This window comes from Muscardinus avellanarius (genome assembly GCF_963383645.1).
Source record: "Muscardinus avellanarius genome assembly, chromosome: 8".
NCBI lineage: Eukaryota > Metazoa > Chordata > Mammalia > Rodentia > Gliridae > Muscardinus > Muscardinus avellanarius.
In genome coordinates, this window is record NC_137794.1 from 18,725,793 (window position 1) to 18,749,045 (window position 23,253).

The window sequence follows — 23,253 nt, forward strand, 5'->3', positions numbered from 1 at the left end:
CATTTTATGTAGGATCCATTATTATTGCTCACCTGTCTAAAGTCAAGTCCTCTTTCTCATCTCGTATTGAACTCTAAGTCTCCACAATAATGAATAATTTTTACTCTACCTCTTCCCCACATCCCAGGCCTTTCCATTATTTAAGGCCATGTGTATGCTATTACCTCTACCTGAAAGCAAAGCTTACATGTCTTCTTTACTGGGAAGATGCTTAATCTTCCCTCAAATTTCTAAGAACAAACTTCTAAAGAGGTCAGGAGGCTTTCTTATATATTTACTCATATTGCTTTTGCACATATGTACAATAGAATAAACACCTAGATATGTTAACAAAAATTGCATATCTTTCCAGTGGAATTTTAGCTCCTTTAGTTTGCGAACTTGAATTTAATTAATGTGCATACAATTGTAATTTTTCTTTTTACTTGGGAAAGCCTATATGTTTTTATTTGGGAAAATATGAACCTAGTTTTGAAATAAGAGATCAATACAAATGTAAATGACTAAAGATTAATTTATGTTACTTATAGAATATTTTAATCCATTCTTTAATTGATGCCTTTACTTATAGCACATTAATAGAACTGTAACTATGTGACAGAGACTGTTTTAGCCTTGGTGTAAGTAAAAAGAGACATTCTCTACTGTTATGGGACTTATTCTCTACTCTTATAGACTTGTTTATTTAGAAAAATCAATACAGCACATTAATATAGAAAAAGTTACACTGTTTGATTAGGGATCAATAACTACACTGATGAAGTAAATCTGAATCTAAAATTGTTTCTGTGTGCTTATCTACATAGAGAATGCTCTTATTTCATTAAAAGCATATATGTCTTATGTGTTAGTGGAGTATTCATTAAGTATATTTGCTAAAGTGTATTGTGCATTTTCTAGAATATACAAAATAAACACTTTAACAAAAAAGTGTTTTAAAGTTTAAAATAATTTATTTTGTATATTCTAGAAAACACGATACTATTAGTAAGTAGATTTATAGCAATTTGTAATACGTCTGGTACTTTGAAATAAGACCATTTTATATTTTCAATAGAATATAATATGTTCAAATATTTAAATCACAATGGTAAATATAGTAAAAGATTCATACATGTAGTGAGCTATTTGTATACTTAGCAAGCAACCTTAAATTTTTTAAAAACAATTCTCTTCAATAACATATAATGGATCCAAACAATCAATAGCATTTAAGTCAATATGTAGACTATTAGTCTGAAATATAGCTTAAATAGTAAAGACAATGAACTAATTACCTAAATGGAAATTTAGAGAATGATCTGGCATAAGCAGAAAGTTATCTACAGAAAGCCTTCGCATTTTAGTAAGCCCACGTGAAACAGAGACTAGGGATGACATGGAGGTTTTAATTTTCAAATCATGTTTTTGTTGTTTTACTAAGCAAACACACTCACCTTTCCAATGGAAATCACTGACATAGGGTGCACAACACCCCACATGTTTAATAACACAAGACACAAACTCATAGCCATAGATGAAAAAGTAGTCTAACAGTGCAGCAATTCTATTTACTGAAATTGATAAGCTTCAGTATATTTAGTATGAGAGATAAATGTTTGTGTCAGTAGGATGGCTCCACATTTCATTTTGAAACCACATAGATGACTTCACTCATCAGGAAACATTTCTAAAGTTTTTTCTTTTTCTGTTTTTGATAAAATGACATTTCTATGGACATGATGCCCATACACAAACATTAAAGCCAATCACTGTGCTGAGCACAGGAAGGTGGGGAGGGAAGGGAGTGGGGTGGGAGCTGGGGGAGGCTCTCTGAGTGCTGTGTGCATTATGCCTCGTCACTCTGAACAACATCAAGATGTGTGATTACAATGCACCAATCAAAAAAACATAATTAATACTTTAAAAACTTCACAAGAAATACCTGTGTTCTTCCCTGAAGATCTGGCAACCCACCAATAAAGACAGAACCTGATTTGGGCAGGGGTTTCTCAGACATATGATTGGCAGTTTCACTGGTTTTTATAATCCTCCCTAGAATTGTCAGTTCAGCTTTACATGGATCGAATTCTTGCCTGCAATGATTTAAGAAAGAAAATTATGGTTTTAGTAGGTGTATAATTTTTCCAAACATTTAATTAGGTTATTACTAAAATAATAAATATTTAAAGGAACAGATTATATCATTATAAAATCAATAAAGCCAATAGATTAATCTATTCCAAATTAGAAACCATTAATGCTTTAAGTATATAAATACATCAAATTTTTACAAAAACAACTAATTTTAGCAATCATTTAATGAAATCAATAAATTCTGAAAACAAATATTTCTTAATACCAACCAAAATAATGTGAGTATAATATCCTACTTTAGCTATTTCTTACATCATTAAATTTTCTGTATTAGCTAAAAATATTGTAAATAATAGATTTAAATATAGTTACATAGTGTATAATTTAACTTTAGCAGGAAAACAGGGATCAAGAAATTAGTTGTATAAATGTAATTTCTACAGGAATTAAAATGTGAATATTTTAGAAAGGATAAATCAAATATAACTTGATTAGGGGACTCTAAATAATAAGTTCAACGTGCTCATAGTTTAAAAAGAGAAAAATAGAATACTTCTACAACACTCTAACCTGTTGAGAGGCATGTCTCATTTACTCTATCTGTATTAAATCTAGGAATTGGCAAAGTGTGACTTGTTGGGACAAATCTTGCCTGCTACCTCTTAGCTAAGAAAGTTTAATAGGAACAAAGCCACATGTTTCTTCTTCATAGCTTCATATCATTCTTCATAATCTATGGTTCATTTTATGGAGAGCTGAATTAACTACAATTAAGATTTTGAAGCCCAAAGGCCAAAAATATACACTTCCTAACCATTAAGAAAAAAATCTTGGGAGATGCATCATTCAATCAATTTTTATGTTTACCAAGCAAGTAACTTTTATAATACTTTCACAGATAGTTTAAAAGACACCCACATAGCATGCACTTATCATAGGTGACATTCTGTGTTATATATATATATATATATATATATATATATATATATATATTTGTATAAACTTTCTATTGAGTTATATATAATAAAGAGGAAAATGTAAAAGCTCTTTGAAATATATTATGAACATTTTTAAATAGCCATTATTTTCTTAAACGCCAGGAAATGACTCCCCATCCCAAAACACTCACACAAATACAGAAACATTAACTTCCACCTTCATTCAACATTATGGTGATTATGTTCACTTTTTAAAATTAATTTAATATCATTTTATTAATTTTCACATTACACCCTGAATATTTCATAGATTACTTTTATAGTGTTGAATACATTTGGATGGTTTTAATTTGTGGGTTATTATGATTTATGATATTGTAAATATGCTTGTAGATTTTTTGGTACACATATATGCAGTCCTTATTTTTTATTTAGTACCTTTTAATTCACACTAAGTGATCAATCTTTTATTTAATCATTATTGTTTTATTGTTTTTGTTCTTGTTTCATTTTCAATTTGGACTAGAAAATTAAAAAAAAATGTGAATCTTTTCAGACCATGATGGAATGATATTAAAACCTTTATAGAAGATCTAATCCAATATTTCTCAACCTATTCCATGAAATAGAAAAATATGAGACTATCCCAAGTACATCCTATAAATACAAGATCACATTAATACTGAAACTGAAGAAAGACAACTCTAGAAAACTACAGACCAATATCATTATTGAACTTAGATGCAAAACTTCTAAAAAATACTAGTAACATGCATTCCAAACCACATGAAGAAAATTCTGAGCCACAACCAAATCGAGTTTATCCCAGAGATGCAAAGCTGGTTCAACATTACAAAAAAAAAAAAAAATTCACACAAATCACCATACAAATAGAACTAAGAACAAAAATCACATCATTATTTCAATAGACACTGAAAAAGCATTAGACAAAATCCAACACCCATCTATTCTAAAAACACTACAGAGAATCAGAATAGAAGGAACTTACCTCAACCTTATAAAGGCAATATACAATAGGAACAAATACAACATCATATATTTTTATTTTTGACATTTAGATTTACAAAAAAATCTGAGATTGATTTTTATAAAATCTGAGGTATATATCAATTTTTACATTTTTATGGAAATCCAACTGACTTTTTGTAACATGAGTGAAAAAGCAACTATTCATTCTCCACTCTTCTGCAATATAATTTTTGTCATAAATCATGTACAAATATATGTGGGTCTGCTTTTAGGCTCTATATTATATTATTTTGGTCAATTATTTTTTTCTTGTATCAATACATCATTGTCATGAGGCTTAGTCTAAAAATAAAGTATTTACTATTCATTAGAATAAGTTCTCCTACTTTATTCCTCCCTTAATATTTTTGAATGCAGGTGTGTGTGTGTGTGTGTGTGTGTGTGTGTGTGTGTGTGTGTGGTGTTTCTGAACTCTTTTTCTCTTTTTTTGGTCCATATTTATCCTTTTATACCTATACTACACTGCCATAAACACTAATGTTTTATAAATGTAGATATTTAGTACAGTATATTATCTTATTTTGTTAAAGAATTTTTTTCTTTCTTTTTTGGTGCTAGAGACTGAATCTAGGGGGATTATAGCACTGAACTCCAAACCCCCAGCCAATCATATTTCTTAATTTAAAACTGGGTCTAACTAAGTTTTTAAGTGTTTCACTCAATTGCTAAGACTATCCTTGAACATGAAATCCTCCTGTTTCAGCCTCTGAAGTACTTGGATTCCAGCTATGCATTACCATGTTTGTCTTTGTTTAATTTTTTATTGAGATTATTATGTATCATTTTATTTTTATTTTTTGTGCTTTTATTACTATAGAGATTTCCTCTTCTCTGGTTCTGGAATTTGATTCTTTTTCTTCTTTATGATTTGTTTCTTTAAGTATTCTCTCTAGAGAATATTTGGTAGTCATAAATTTATTAAGATTCTGTTTATCTTGGAACAATTTTATTTCTCCATCAATTTTAAATGATATCTGTTGCTGGATATATCAATCTTGGTTGGAAGTTGTTATATCCAGGATCTGGAATACTTCATACAAGTTCTTCCTGGAATTCATGACTTGGATTGTGAAGTCTGAAGTATTTTTATTGTTTTGCCCCTGAATGTTGCTTGTTCTTTTGTTCTCACTGGCTTTTATGTGGCATAGGGACATCCTTCTTTGATCTTGTCTTAATGATATTCTTTATGTGATTGTCCAAGTCTTATTTTTATGTTTAGAAAATTCTCTGAAATTATTTCTCTAAAGATATTATGAAACCCTTGGTCTGTGCCTCTATCTTTTCTTCAATGCCTTTTATCCATAATTTTGTATTGTCCCAAAATTTTTGGATGTTTAAGTTCTGTTGTAATGTTTTCTATATACTGTTGATTGCTGACTGCTTCTGGCTTTGAATGAACTGTCTTCTAGCAGTGCTATTTTGTTTTCTATATCATCTAATCTTCCATAATTGTTTGCCATTGCTGTCATCAATTCGTTTATTGGCTCCTTCATTTCCTTCAAGGCCTCTGATTTGTTCCTTTTGAAAAATTTTTATTTGTGCATTATAGTCATAAATCTTAATGTAGTACAAGATGATAGAGGCATACATGCACACATCACCCAATTAGCTCTTACCCAATTCCTGCCCCATTCTTTCTCCCTCCCTCCTTCTCATGTTTGGCTTAGTGATTGACTTTGATATGTTGGTTAATGTACATCATAACATTAGAGAATTTCTCTCTTCCTCACTCCCATTCCCAAAGGTAGGTCACCTTATTTGCTCAGCTAAAGTATATACTTCATCTAGAGTTTCGACTCTGGCCTATTTTCTCCCTAACCTTTTTATATTAGGGAGAGCATCTGATTTCTTATTTTTTGTGACTGACTAATCTCACTTAGCATAATGTCCTCAAGTTCCAACAATTTCCCTGTAAATGATGCAATTGTGTTTTTTTTATGGCTGAGTAAAATTCCATTGTGTACATATCCCACACTTTTGTAATCCATTCATCTGTTGATGGAAATATTGGCAGGTTCCATAGTATGGCAATTGTGACTTATGCAGCTATGAGCATAGATATACATGGATAAGTCTGGTTTTTTGGTTTCCATTCTTTTGGGTAGATACCTGGAAGTGGTATTGCTGGATCATATGGTAAATTCGTTCCCACTCTTTAGATTCTTTCTTAAGGTCTCAATTTCCATTTTTGTTTTCTGTACCTTTAATGTGAGGACTTTCATCATATTGAAGATCAGTACTTGGAATTCACCTTCTTGCATTTATTGTAGTCAGTATTGGTGATCTCTCTTGTGGTTGAGTTGTGGGAGTTTATTGTTTTTTCTTCTTATATTTTCATAGTTCTCTGATTTCTGTTTCTGATAATTGTTATCTTCTTTTTCTTTGTGTGTGAATCCTATGTTTACTTGCTATTCCTTAATAATTAGGTCTATGTTTGGGGTAAACATTCACCCCTACCAGTTTGACTTAAGTACTCAAACTTTTGAGTTTTTCCCAGAGTCTCTAACTCAGTATAATTCTTAGTGCAGATAAGCAGTAGTCTCTGATTAGCTGCAGATCACTGTGCTGCCCTGGACCAAACTCTGCAAAGCCAGAGAATAAGGTCCTTTATTCAGGGCCTGAAGCCTGCTGGTTGGGTCCTCATGCGCTCCAGAGACCACTGCTGCTCTGCTGATTGTGAGCCCATGACAATACAGAGTGCTGACTTCCAACTTTTGTGACCAATGGGCTTAGGGTCAGCAAAGCCAGCAATTGCTGTGTTCCAGACTTATGGTCTGGCCTGCTGAGCTTTGATGGTCCCTGGGACACCACTCTACATCTTGTTAAGGTCACATTAGTACTTTCAGTCACTAACTTACATGCATGCCAGGTACAAACTCTGCTGGCAGTGAGAGTATTGAATTTTCTGCTTTTGTCTGTGATCAAATGGTGCTCTGATCTCTTGGCACAGTCTGGCTGAAATGACACCTTTGTCACACTCCATCCAAGGCCCAAGGTCTGGCGAGAAGAGAGTGCTCAGTTCCAAGCCAGGAGTTTGAGTGGGTCAGTTCCTTGGCTCTAGGAACACCACCCCTGCCTGGTGTGGCCTCTCCAGGGGGCCCTTGCTGGCCTCAGGTGCTGGTGCTTTGTTGCTGCCTGACCAACCAGGTGCTGTTTCACTGTTTTTGGAGGCTTCAACTCAGTAGGCTGCAATACTTCTCCCTGCTACTACTAGTTAGATTACCACAGTAATCCCTACAGTCTCTACCTCAGCTCCATGAACTGTGGGCTGTAGTCTCCTTTGTCTCTATAAACTATTTACTAATTCAAATTTCTGCTACAGCAATAGAGATTGAGTATCAGCAGGACTCATATTTGCTGCTTTCCTTGGTTGCCAACTTCCTTATTGAATATTTTTTACAATATTTTTTTCTTTTAAATGTGGTGAACTATGTTGACTGGTATTTGAATGTTTGGATATATTTTGAAATAATTTTAACTTGGTTAAGATACATGAATATTTTAGATTCTTTGTATCCTCCTTCTTTCTATATCATGTTATATACCAAATAGGGAAAAGAATACGTATGACCATATAGCCAATATTGAGAATCTGATGAAAGTTTTGAAAAATTTTAAAAAGATTAGTAATACTTCCTATATTAAGAAAAGCAAAAGAAAACAAATTTGAACATTTTTAGAACGTACTTGATATTCTTGGGTTCTGTATTTAAAAGCTAAATGAAATTTTTCTGGGTTAATTGCTTCTTACAATTAAACTGTTAAAAATATCTTAGGGAGGATATAGCTTCCAGGAAGCCATTCATTAAGTGATAAACATAAAAAAACCCACAAATACTTCTGCTTCCATCAATCTCTGAATTTTAATTTTTGAAAAATATAGTTTATATGGTTTTGTGGTATTAAAATGCAATAAATATTTTCTACCACTTCTCTTTTGGTATTGGGAATTGAACCTATGGGCATTCTATCTCTGAGCATCACCCTGAGCACTATTTTTTATTCTTTATTTTGAAACAACATCTTACTATGTTGCAGAGGGCCTCACTACATAGCTGAAGCTGTCCACAAACCTGCCATTCTTCTATATCTGCCTCCCAAGTACTAGGATTGGAAGCATGTGCCACCACACCCAACTCCTAACACTTTTCTCATGAACTCATTCATTATATTTTATGAAGAATTAATACATCAAAACTATTTATTGGCCTTTGTTTATCACAATTTCTATGCTAACTTAAAACAATACATATGAATTTTGTGTTTGGTCAATGTAAGAAATACAAGCTTATTAGAAAATTAGAAAAAAAATTAACAATTTTTACCAAGCAAGGTTTACCAAAGTTCAAGGGAATTATCTTGAACCTCTTCTTATTTGGCTTTAAAATTATATTAATAAAATATAGGTTTATAACTATATTATCATTAACATGATTTGATACACATGATTTTTGATCTTATGGCCATATTACAACTTATTTAAGTGAACTCTCTTATATACATTATGCTCCAATATTTTAAGATATAAACAGTTGTGTGATAACTCCTGAGAAGTCACTATATCCTTGCTTACTTTTTTCTTAAAAATATTCTTAGAAATTAATTACTAAATAAAATTATAAACAATTTTAAGGATTTATCATCAAATTTCCAAGTTATATTACAGAAGCATATTTATAATCAGCAGTGTTAGTGCTGCTCAAGATTTTTGATTATTTTCATCTTTTTATTTATGTCATAAAATCTATTAGTAGTCTATTAGTAGTATATTTTCTCCATTAAAATCTTTTCTCATTTAGAGGTAAACATTTGCTTATATTTTATTTTATAAACATATTTGGAGGCCCATTATCACTTCATAATTAGATTATCTGTATATTTATACAGATTTTTTAAACCTATATTTTATAGTTTTCAATATGGTATTTGAAGCAGATTATACTGATCTGATAATTGTACTGTCACAATTTGTTTTAATATTTAATATTTATTTTAATATGTCACTATCCTCTTGTATATCTACTCTTTAAACATTTTCTTTGCATTATAATATGCTTAAAATTTAGAATCTAGCTAGCATAGTAGCAAATGCCTATAATCCTGGTACTTGGGAGGCTGAGACAGAAAAATTGAAACTGAAAGTGTTTAGCCTCAAAAACTTAGCCAGATTCTTAGTAACTTTTTAGTAAAGTACAGAGCAGTTGCAAGTACAGTTAGTCAAGAGAAGGATATCAAAGGAATTCAAATAGGAAAAGGAGAACTAAAATTATCCCTATGTGCAGACAACATGATACTATATTTAGAAGACAAAAAAAAAAAACAACCTCAACCAAAAGACTTGTAGAGCTGATTAAAAAATTCAGCAAAGTATCAAGATACAAAGTCACTCTAAAAATGTAAAGCTTTTTCTATATACCCATTTTTAATTCACTGAAAAATAAATCCAGAAAATAATTTCATTAACAATAACCTCAAAAACAATAATGCACCTTGGAATAAATCTAACCATTATACCTTTGAGATACACATTCAGCTCTATTTTTTATTCTTTATTTTGAAACTGGGTCTCACTAAGTTGCAGAGGGCCTCACTAAGTAGCTGATGCTGGCCGAGAACCTGGTATCCTCCTGTCTCAACTCCCAAGTACTGGTATTATAAGTGTGCACCATCATGACTGGCACTCAGGCAACATTTTTATTTTGAACACAGTGTTTGTTTTTTTAATTAGAAATATTTTAGTGAATATTTAATAAAATACTAAAAATTTATAAAAAGCAGAATAAAATCTACATTTAACTTATCAAGAATCATTATTATCCTATTATCATTTAAAGCCTTATTTTATTTCATAGAGTTTTTCTTAATATTGATAATGTATGAACTGTCATGGCATTTTTTATTAAAATAATATAAACATTTGTGTATGATACTAAATATTATTCTAAATTACTAATTTAGTAGATAATAAGTATTTAGATATTTGGATTCCAAATTGTTTTAAGAATAACCCATCATTATATATTTCAGTGTTTTTCTCCCAGTTTATTCACTATTTCCCACAAAGATACAATATATATATATATATATATATGCTCTCTTAACTTTTTAAAATATACTCTTATTGGTGCATTATAATCTCACATCATAATGCAGTTTATAGTGATAGTGACATTAATGTATATGGCACTTGGTGGCCTTTCCCTGGCTCCCTCCTCACTCATTCCCTTTCATACAGGATATTGGGATTAACATCGTTATTCTCACATTATACACAATGTCCATGGAAGTGATTCCTTTATTGATCCTCACTCTGCCCCTTCCCCTAGACCATCTCCCTTACTCCACTGAGGTTTCTCCTCCATTATCTGAAGTTCCTTTAGTATCCAGGTTCCTCCCTAGCTTTTGCATATGAAAGAAAACATGACCTTTTACTTTCTGGACTGGCTAATCTCACTTAATATAATGTTCTCCAGGACCATTCATTTTCCTGCAAATGACATAAATTTGTTCTTTATTGCTAAGTATAATTTTATTTTGTGCACACCCCACAATTTTGCAATACATTCAATACATTTATTTTCTTATAGAAGTTTTAGAAATTAATTAAGTACATAAACTATTCCTATTCACATTGTAATTTTCTTCATTAGTTTTTTCCCAGTTTACTGATTGTTCTGGAGAGATTTTTGTGTCTATTTGATTAGGATAGAGTACACAGATTTAACTGAACACTCTGAGTGCTGCTGAATGAGGCATTTTATAGATGTTGTTAACATCTACAGTGAGTCAGCCATACCTTAAATGTGTTATCCTCCATAGTTTGGGTGTGGGTCGATCACATCTAACCAGTGCAAAACCCTCAGAGGGACACATTAAGGTTTTCCAGAGGAGGTAAACCTTCTCCTGTTGCCAGCCTGCCTGCCTGCCAGCCTGCCTTGCATATCTGTCCATTCAGAGCCCACAGTTACATAAGCAAATTCTCAGAAATAACTCTTCATATCTATTTTTTGCTGGTTCTGTTTTTATGGCAAAACCTCAATTGTTACATATTTTGGTACCTAGAGTACAAATATGATTATTTAACCTAATGCATAAATTTTTCTATATTATTTTATAATATGAAACAGTATTAAAGTTGACCGCAAATTTTGAATTTAATTGGAACTGAACTTGATAATAGGTTCTATTAATGTCTCAGGACTTGTCTTTCTCATTCAGAATTATCTGCACAAAATTTATTTCTTTAAGTATTTTTTTCTGCATAAATAGCAATGGATCAGTTGACTGGCCTTTGACTATGAACCCCAAGCTACAGACTTGCCATGCCCTTTGAACAAAACAGAGAGCATTAGAGAAAGACTAACATATCACAGGGGAAATTATTTCTAGAAATGTTGCACTCAAAGATTTTTCTTAAAACATATTATAATTTTTTTTTATCATTTTAGCACAATTTCTGTTCACTGTGACAGTCTAGTCTGCTTTACTATCAGGAATACTATGATACTTGATACTATGTATCAAGTATCCTGATTTTCACTTTGAATAAATGTGGGGTTTTATATTTAAAATTCTGCATTGGTTATTCTTGTTTTTGAAAGCTATTATTTCTGAAACAGATTACCCACTGTAAATGAATACAAGAATACCATACAGTCTTTTTTCATACACATATTCCAGAGAGCTCAAAGGAACATGAGAAATAACTACACCTTTATTATAACAATCCAGACAATCAGGTTTTCTTTGAGAAAATGCAATTTTAATATTTCATCTAGCAGTGTTGTTATTTTATTCAAAAGACAAACTTGTAACAGCAGTTGTATCTTCCTGCTTGGGCTCATTATAGCAGAGGCAAGGCTGCTCTGATTGTGCACAACTGAATCTAAGAGGAATTGACTAAATGTAGGGAAACAGTCTTACAACATTATTGTTTAGCATTTGCTGATGATACAGTTTACCTAATGCACCATGCAGTGTAAAATTTTTCCATCAAGGCCTTTTTAATGCATTCTTTAAAATCAGCACACTAGCTGCTCTAAAGTTAAAATGAGTAGAACACATTATTTTTGGTGTAATTATAAACATATATAGAAGTCTTGAGGTCCACTGGTGTTTGAGCTACCTTTAACTGTTTTTCTCCCAATTTTTCAGTGATTGTACACATTTGTCATTTGTACTCACACAATAGTAATCACTAACTATTCTTCACTAATTAGAACCTGGAAGGAAAGTGCAATGTGCTGTAAATTCTATTATGTTTAGGTATTCCGAGTAGATTCCAGGAAGGGCAAGTAACTGCAGAGCCTTGTGGAGATGTGAGTGGCCTACTGTGATATTATTCACATGGCCTCTGTAGTATTATACAGCGAGTTATGTGTTTCCATACATGCTAGTGAAGAAAGAGAGGATGAAATAAGCTAAATTTTATGAATGAGTAATAAACAAGACAGTGAATAGCAAAATTGCATCACATTAGAAATAATTATCTTGCTTAAGTATTCTTGAGAATTACAAAGGTCATGGTTGAAAAATTACTCTTATTTCCATCTTATTCTTAACAAAGCTATTTTACCTGAAAATAATAAAAATTCACATAGAATCTGAAAATATGTGTATAACTCATTGATTATCATACTTATGTTAGAAAAGAATAATAATTTTAATTTAAAAAATGTGAAGTTAATGAAAAATAAAACTTTATTTTTTAGAGATAATCCAAGCCCACAGACTGCCTATTCACACAAGCAGAATAAAAGAAAGAAAAAGAGAGACATTCATTTAGATGACTTACATGCTGATAAACTAGTTTTGTCTGATCAAATCATTCTGATATCTTGAAAAATTTTATATTCATATAGCATAGAAGACATTTGTTAGATTCTAACTGCAAATATATATTTAAAAAGAGCTGGACAGATTTAGTGTTTTTTTTTTTTTTCTCTTTCCACAGACCACACGAAGTTGTTACCAGCTTTCACACCCCTATATCATGCCTTTTTAAAAAATTAAATAAATTATTTAAAACTTTGAATGACAGACTGCTGCCAGAAGAAGTAAGTCTAGGCCTATTCATTTGGATTTCAGGCTACTGTCTTTCCCATTCAGGCTCTCCTTATTTATCTGAATCTATAAAAGTTCCATAGAAAGAATCTTATGCTACACCAAGGTCAGTCTCCTGTGTGTTAAGACCTCAACTTCATAATGAATACTACGAGCCCTTTGCTGAATTCTCTTTTCCTATCTGTCAGCTTTTCTCTTTTGCCCCTTTAAATATTACTCATAATTATGACATTTTAAGTTGCACTTAATACCTAACATGTTTCTAGTATTTGGAGTCTTAATTATCACTTAAATAATATGTCTAAAATTTGTTGCTTATTTTTACATCCAATTATATACTGCTTTCTCTTTTTGTATGATTATTTAATGTTTTTTTCTTCCAGTGGAAAAAAAATCTCTTAATTGACCGAGTTACAATTTGTCTATATTTGATTTCTTCAAAAAAACAAGTCATTGGCTTATTGGACTTAGAAAAAATAAATTCTGAGTTTTATTTCATAGCAAAAACATTTTTTCTAGAAACACATTAACTAGTCTCTTCTGTTCTAAGTGTGGTTCTAAGGATGTGGCCCTTTTGTGAACAGAAAGACTACAGTTTCCAGTGCTTAAATGTCACCTCCTCTGGACCACATCTAGTCTCCATGCTAGAATTCGATCATCCATTCATCTATGAGTTTATATTGGCAAACTATTTATACTCATTGAGTTATAATCAGATTTTTAACAATTATGAGCAGGTGAACAAAGAACAACAAAAAGCTTTTAATAATGAAAATACCATGCAACTGAGTTGTCCTCTAACTCTAAGCATTATTCTGATTGATTTTTTTTCTTTCAAAACACATTCTGAAAAACTGTGGGAATAGATATATTATTTTTTCTTCTGCCTTAATATGATTAACAAATGTTTTTTTCCATATCATATCATAACTCTTATGAAATGCCATTTACAGATAAACTTTCAAGTCTTTCCAATGAGTAAATAATATTTTTGTGTGGTACTGGAGATTGAACCTAGGGGCATTCTGTCCCTGAGCTATACATTCAGTCCTTTTTTTTTTTTTTTTTTTTTTTTTTTTTTTTTTTTTGGTGGTACTGGGGTTCCTGGAAGCCCTTCTACCTATGAGCTACACTCCCAGACCTTTTTTTTTTTTAGTACTTTTTTATTTGGAAATAGGGTCTCTTAAGCCAGCGCAGCTGGCTTCAAACCTGTGCAATCCTCCTGACTCTGCCTCCCAAGAACAGGGATTACAAGTGTGCGTTGCCACGCCGACCCTTTTTTATTCTTTATTTTGAAACAGTTTCACTGTGATCTTTCTGTCTCAGCCTCCCAAGTACTGAGATTACAAGTGTGAGCCACCATGCCTGGCTGAGTAAATTAATTTTAAATATACTTTGCAATCTGTGATTGAAATAAGTATCAGTGAGATGGTTCATACTTAACATTAATTAGAGTGGTTTTAATTAAATCATATTTTAGGAGCTGTAGAACAATACTTTATGCTAAAATAACTGAAGCAGACTGTTAAGTACTAACATTACTATTAAATTAAATCAAGAAAATATATTTAATTATTTTATCATCAGCAATTAAGCCACACTTAGTAATAAGTAATATTTTCTTGAGATAAATTATCTACTTTAGAAAAAGAACACCAATAAAATTTCATTCAATGGGCTGATTTAACACATATTTATAACTTCGTAAAGTCATATTAACAAAAGGATTTGAAATTTCATAATTTTTAATATTTACAGACTTTTAAAATTCTGTTGTTTTTCCAATTATTTAAGGAATAAAAATCAGCAGATTTATTTTGAAATTCAAATTATTATTATTTTTAAAGAGGGTCAATCTAGTGGTACTTTTCTGCATGAAAAGAGGAATCTTGAGCCATGTTGTAACTATCTCTAAACTACTGAGGTCAACAAAACCATTTTGTAGAAATCGTAGAGCAAGTGTGCTTATTTAGAGAAATAAGAAAAGTAAAAAAAAAGCACATTTAAAATTATTTTGATGATAAAATCATCCTTTCAGAAGCTGTATTCACCTTTTTTTATTCTCCCCCCCTCTGCTTTCCACTGCCATGGCCTAACTCCAAACCTTGACCTCACATGAACTGAACCCCCAAATCTCCAAGGAAACCATGAGCAAATAAATCTTCTTTCCTCTAAGTTGTATGGTCAGTTGTTTTGTATTAGAACAGTGAGAATATTGACTGTGAAGGTCTTGTGGGGCTGCCAAAATAAAACACCACAGACTGGGTGGATTCAACATTGAATATTTTTTTCTCATAGTTGTGGAGGCTTGAAAGTCCAAGATCACAGTAAAGTCTCACTCTTGAGTTTACAAACATCTGTCTTTCTCCATGTCCTCATATATTCTTTTTTTTTTTTTGCATGCATCCTTCCATTCCTCCCCCCTTTTAAAATTATACCAATTATATTGAGTAGGGCCCATCTTTATAAACTCATTTAGCCTCCATTATCTTTAAAGCCATCTTTCTGTATATAGTCAAATTCTATCATTTGGGAGTTAAGACCTCCAATGTGAATTTGTAGGGGAGGAGTAGCAAAATATAATCTATGGCTCTTCTGGCTGTTTTTAAATGGCAAGTCTGTCTCTTTCATTCTAGAAAATCTTTTATAAAACTCACTCTTCAGTTTTTTTTATATTCTATATCACTCATTGGATACATTTTCATTTTCTATTTTAATCTTTAATTTTTATTTTTTTAGCTTAAATTCATTGTACATGTTTGTAGGGTACTGAGTAGTTCAACACATGAATGTAGCATGCATTGATCAAATCAAGATCAAATGATCATTTCCTTCTCATTGTCATTTATTGACACTTGGATCCCTCAGGCTTCTCTCTTCCTAATCTTTACAATATATCTACTAGGTTATTGAAAACTATACACCCTGCTGTGTTATAGAATATTATCACTTACTTCTCCCACATGTTTGTATATTTATGCAGCCTCCAAGAAACCGACCTAACTAGTAAAGACATACACAGATTAAAGTGAAAGAACAGTGAAAGATATTCTAAACAAATGGAAACCAAAGTTGAGATAGAATAGGTTACACTGGATAAAACTGTAAAAACAAACAATGAAGATCTCCATATAATGATCAAGGAATCAATCCAATAAGAAAATATAATCACAAGAGTAAATAAACCTGATGCTGGGGAACTCACTTTTATCAAATTAACATTATTAGATATAAAAGTAGAGTTAGGTTCCATTAAAAATAGTGGAAAATTTCAAAACCCTACTTTCAGCAATGTTATATTGATTATCTAGACAAAAGGTCAACAAAATAAGAATTTATCTATATTATATATTAAATGTAACTAGCAGGCATTTATAGTACATTTTATCCAATACTTGCATACATCTTATTCTCTGTAGGCAGTTGTGCAGTTGTTTTTTTCCTGGCTCCTAAGTGTTAGAAATCTTGTTGAGATGAATTTATTTTTCCACTTTACATCATAAAATATATAACCTTGTAATCATATTTATGTATTTTAAAAACAATATTATTTTTAGTTCTATAGAATTGTTAGGTTAATTGTGAATATAGGTATATTCACCAAAAGTAGATTTCATGCACTTAAGAAAACACTGACAGGAAAGTAGAAGTTAAAAAGTGGACTAGAAATTATAAAGAAGTGATATTATTGTCAGCAACCAGAAATCTACTAATGCAAAGCAAAAACTTAAAAAAAGAGAAAAATTGAGAAAAATGATGTTTTGAAACTATAACACAAATATGCCATATATTGGAAGTCTGTTGACACCCAGATATAATCTTCAATTAAGGGATTTAAATATTTAGTATTGTATATTTTAGGTGAATTTTGGGTGCCTGAATTTCTAATATTAGATATTTCTGTGTTCTGAATATTACTCCAAAATTCATATGTTGATTTTCTAAAAGTCAAGTTTATGAATTAAGAGGTAGCATCATTTGGGCAATTAGGTAATGAGAGAAGAGTCCCCAGGGATGGGATTTGTGCTGTTTTCTTTTTTTTAGAAGTTTTTTGTTTTGTTTTATCTCTCACATGAGGATACAAAAGCCATCTATAAAGCAAGAAATGAACACTCAACAATCGTCATCTGTGCCAGTGCTTTCATCTTGGACTTCTGTGTCTCCAGAACTGAGAAATACATATTTGTTGTTTATAAGTTAGTTTATGGCATTTTTGCTAAAGCAGCCTGAATAGAGTAGGTATTAACAAATGCTCTATATTGCATTATCTTACTTATTATTCTGTTTACAGATGAGAAATCAGCATCCCGAGGGTCAGCAGGCCACACAACTTGTGTGAAGACACTGCTGATGATGGCTCTAGACCTGGAGTTTTATTCCTTGAGTTTAAAACACTTTTGGCGTTCTTTGACATTCTCTGATATGACAAGGGGTAAAATACTGAAGGAAGGTATCTTAATGGATATTGAGTAATGATAATGAACCTCTGCTATGTGCATGTGTGCCCAAGAGACTATACTTTGAGAGAGAGCGAGCTATAGAAGCTCTATGAAAAACCACAGCCTAATACATTTGAAAGATGCTGATGGACATGCAATTCTGTCAGAAGTGCTCTCTCACGCATGCGTGCACACACAGGGTGATAAAATTTCATGAGCAATTTGGTTTTGTCATCCATCACTTAGTGTCAGCCCTACAGCTGCCCTGGGAAGACTTGTTTAGGCAAACCTAGAATAGCATTCAATCCATTGTCACTGCAATATCTCTACTTATGGGATACTGAATTGCAGCAACTTCAGACTCAGAAATAACACTTAGGACCATTCTTTCAGATAAACTGAGTATAGATAATAAAATTGAAATGAAAATTGATGGTTTAAACTATAAAATTTTAGCTTTCTGTTTTATTGGTTATGTATAGCCAGACTTTAACTCTTTAACTCTGCTTTATTCTTTAAACTGAAATTGACTCTTAGAGAAAGGCTTCATCAATTGTCATGGAAGATAACATCAAGTAAAATAGCAAGTTATACATGCTGAAACATCCCGATATAGTAATGAGAGAAGTCCTAATTCCTCATCTGAGATATTGAACCAGATTCAGTGCTACACAAATGTAAGTTATTTTTAAGACATTTTTGTATGCCACTTAAAAAATAGATAAATATACTTTCAAATATATGGCACTAGCATATGTATGTATAAAGTTGTGTACACACATGCACACATAATTTTAAGAAGGTAGTATATTAGAGAGTTGTACCATAAATTATCTTTGGAATATTGTTTTCCTTTTGAATTCTTTGGAGCAGGAAAGGTTTTATGGGGGAATTAATGAAGACTAAATAATTAGTTAACTGAAAACATTTGTTATTACTATGTGTTTGAAATAATAATCAAGCCAGATGTGGTGGCACTCACGTGTAATCCCAGAACTAGGAAAGCTGAGATAGGAGGATCGTAGGTTCACAGCCAGCCTCAGCAACTTAAATCTTCCACAACTAGTGTTTCAGATTTTAAAAAATAGGGTTGAGAACTGACTTAGAAGTAGAATACTCCTAGCTTCAATTGCCAGTGCCACACACAAAATAAATATAATATTTAATAATTTTCAATAAGTAGCACATGAAGGTATATCTAAATGTGTTTTTATTGGTATGTATTGAAAAAAGAAGCATAAAGTTATAGCTATGTGGCTTAGAGTCCCATATATGTAAACCCAGTCACCTGGGATGTGAGAGAGGATGCAGAAAAAGAATTTGAAAGAACACTCTAAGTCTAAAAATGTTTAGATAGACTGCTAAACATGTTTCTATAACTTCTTTCATCTGAATGCCTGAGGAGAGGTAACCATAAGTATTTCTTGGGTATAATAATTGCAAAATTCAAGCCCAACTCGGGCATAGAGATAATGTAGATCTCAAGACATGGTATCATTCTAAAATTGAGTTTCTTTTTTCAACAAAGCTTAGTATTCACTCCACTGTTAAAAAAAAAAAAAAAACAGAATGTAGATCATGTTCATTCCCCTGTGAGTGAAATTAGAATAAGCAAATTTCTAAGATGTCTGAAAGTACAGCAAATTGGGAAACTATAAATTATATGTTGTTTGATATGATATTTGAAAGCAAAACACAGTTTTCTTTTTCCTTTATTCTTCCAGCAATAAAGGAAAACAGCTGGAAATTTAATTTAGGAAAGAGAGCCATTCTACAAGGTAGCAGGTTTTAAGAATTTATATAAACAGTAAGACTTTAGAAGCAGGTGGTCACAAATGTACTAGAGCAAAGTTCACCAATAGCGTATTTGAACAATTGGGTTATAAAAGGCACTCTTGCTATTATCTTGAGCTATACTGGCTTTTTTTAGGAAGAAGAAAGAAAAATGAATTTTAGGTAATTGTAGGATATTCACAGTGCTTTTTGAAGGCAGCTAATAAGGTACAAGGACACTATAGTCATGTTAGGGTTTGGGTCTCTAGTGCCCTTCAAAGGCTCATGTGTTGAAAGTTTAGTCCTCAGTACAGCATTGTTCAAAAGTGGGCTCAGGAAGTCAGTGGAGCATGAGGACTCTGGGCTCACAGTGGATTAATCCACTGTGGTATTTATAATTTGGTGGCATTAAGTAGATGAGACCTAGTGAAAGGAGGCAAGTCTTTGGGGATGTGTTCTCAAAGATTCCCTCTCTCTCTCTCTCTCTCTCTCTCTCTCTCTCTCTCTCTCTCTCTCTCTCTCTTTCTCTCTGCTTCCGGTCTTCCACAGTGTGAGAAGCTTTGCTCTGATATGCCCTTCTGCCATGACATTCTGCCTAACCACAGGCCAAAAATAATGGAGCCAGCTGACCATGCACTGAAACCTCTAGAAGCATCAACAAAAATAAATCTTTACTTTTGTTAGTTGCTTTTTTTATGCATTTTGCCACAGCGATGAAAAGCTGACCAAAACAAGTAGTTTTGTGCGATAGAGGCCTAAAAGTTCTCAAGAGCATTTACCCACATCTTGTTAATTTGAATTTAAAATAAAAAGACAGCTGTGCATGGGCTCCTGATAAAGGTTTATTAAGAAGACAAAAGGGTAAAACCAATATAATTTTGTGAATGTAGGCTTAAGTTTTATACATCTTAACATTTAAAATCTCTAGCACTATGCCGGGCGTGGTGGTACACACTTGTAATCCCAGCATTTGGGAGACTGAGACCAGAGGATCATGGTTCTCGGACAGCCTCAGCTTCTAAGCGAGGCTCTCCATAACTTAGTGAGACCCTGTTTCAAAATGAAGAATGAAAAAATTGGGCAGGGGATGTAGCTTGTAGGTCAAATGCCCCTGGGTTCCATCCCCAGACCTGCAATATATATATATATATATATATATATATATATATATATATATACACACACACACATATATATATGTATATATATATATTTTTATCTATATCTATCTATCTATATCTATCTATCATCTATCTATAGCACTATGCTTTTAAAGTAATCAGTGATTCGTATCACAGAAGGGCCACCAAAAAAAGGGGCCATTTTGAATTCCCCACTTCTATGCATTAATTAATTCTAAGACTTAATAAGACTCTGTTAACCTAGATGAAAGAGAGACCAGGGCATAACTTAACAAGGCGGAACTCATGAGTGAACTTAGGAGTCTTTGAATTGAGGTTATAGTGGGCATCAACAACTCACTAGTGATCAAGTCAATGGGAGCCTGTCTAATGTTGAACTTTGAACCTCTATGAGATAAGTGAACCTTTTCTCCTTGTAAATGATCTGCCTCGATTATTTCATTATAGTAATGCAAAGATGACTTATAGTTACCCTTGTGTGAGTACTGATTTTTCCTGCTTGACTGTGTATTTCTAACTATGATGATAATATTTCTATGCACTATTCAGGGACATTTACATCCTCATGTGAGATTGTAATATTTTTATCTAAATTAAAATATTAGATTTTTAGAATCTCAAAATTTTCAGTTGTGTAGTAAGTTTTGTACTAATCTTGGCCTTAACTAAAAGCATAAAATGTAACCAGATTTTAGAGAAATGTGGACTATTTCAAGTCTTTTAGAAGGTAAAAATGAGTAATTTTCACAATACAAAGTGCATTGAGTAGGGATAAACAAGGGAGAAATATAAACTATATTTAAATTGTTTCATAAGAGGAAATTAGGAGAGAAGGACTGTAACCCAAAAACTTTTGGCAAAGGTAAAATTTATCTGATAAAGTACAAGTGAGAGAGAATTCTAGTCAAAATCTTCTTCCCAAAGAGGAGCATGTAAAGCAGTGGAGGGGCCACAGAGCTGGCTTGCTCTGTCCTGCAGCACACCTGTATTTCACTTTCTCAAGGTCATTGCACCAGTTAGTCTCCCTTCTTTTCTCACCATTCAGTCATTTATATCTCTAACATGGTATTTGCAGTACCACACAAACATCCCTTAATGCCTTTGATCTTCAAATAAAGAAACATCTCCTCACCTTTCCACAGGTTTTCAGTTCCTGAGGAAAAAAATTTCTTGAGAATTACTTATGAAAGTTCTTTCTTATTTTTTAACTTTTTTTTGTGCATTGTAGTCATACATCTTAATGCAGTACAAGATGGTAGAGTCATACATGTACACATCACCCACTTGGCCCTTGCTCAGTTTCCACTCCCTTCCCTCCTTCTCATTTTGGCTTAGTGATTGACTTTGATATGTTTGTTAATGTACATCATGAACATTAGAGAATTTTCCTCTTCCCCTCACATCCCCTCAGTTAGGTCTCCTTATGTGCTCATCTATACTGTCTTCATCTTCATCTAGAATCCCTCCTGTGACCCACTTTCTCCCTAGCTTTCACATATTAGGGAGAGCAACTGATTTCTTATTTTTTTTGTGACTGACTAATCTCACTTAATATAATATTCTCAAGTTTCATCCATTTTCCTTTAAATGAGGTAATTTTGTTTTTCTTTATGGGTGAATAAAATTCCATTGTGTACATAGCCCATAGTTTTGTAATCTATTCATTTGTTGATGGACATTCATTTGTTGATGGACATCCTGGCTTGGTTCCATACTTTGGCTATGGTGAATTGTGCAGCTTTGAACATAGATACACATACATTAGTTTGGTTTCCATTCTTTTGGGTAGATACCCAGAAGTGGTATTTCTGGATCATATGGTAAGCTCATTTCAATTCTTCTGAGGGCCCTACATACAGTTTTCTAAGGTGGTTGCACTAATTTTCAGTCCCACCAACAATGTAGCAAAGTTCTAACTTCTCCACATTCTTGTCAGCATTTGTTGTTGTTTGTGTTTTGAATGATTGCCATTCTAGTTGGACTTAGGTGAAATCTCAGGGTAGTTTGATTTGAATCTCTCTGATTGCTAATGATGTTGAGCAGTTTTTTTTTTGGGGGGGGTTTATTGGCCATTTGAATTTCTTCTTTTTTTGAGGTGTCTATTTAGTTCTCTTGCCCATTTTTTTATTGGGTTATTTGTTTTCTTAGTACTGAGTTTCTTGAGTTCTTTGTATATTCTAGATATTAGTCATCTATCAGAAGAGTAGGTAGCAAAAGTTTTCTTCCATTCCATTGGTTCTCAGTTGAGATTGTTGATAGTTTCCTTTGCTGTACAAAAGCTTTTCAGTTTCATGCAATCCCATATACTGATTCGCCTTTTAGTTTTTTTGTACCTGTGGGGTCTTGATGAGAAAGTTTTTACCTGTTTCTATGTGTAGCAGTGTTGAACCTATGCCCTCTTCAAGGAGCCTCAAGATTTCTGGTCTAATTTCCAAGTCTTTGATCCATCTTGAATTGACTCTTGTGCAGGGTGAAGAAGTGGGCTTCATTTCCATTTTCTGCATATGTTTAAACAGTTTTGCCAACACCATTTGTTGAAAAGACTATATATTTTTCCAGTGTATTTTTCTAGTTTCTTGATCAAAAATGAATTGGCTGTGTGTTATTTGTTTCTGAGGCTTTTATACTGCTCCATTGGTCTATGTAACTGTTTTTGTGCCAGCACCATGTTGTTTTTATTACTATGGCTTTATACTCTACTTTAAAGTCAGGTATTGTTATGCCTTCTGCATGCTTTCTGTTGCTGAGAACTACTTTGGCTATTCTGGCTTT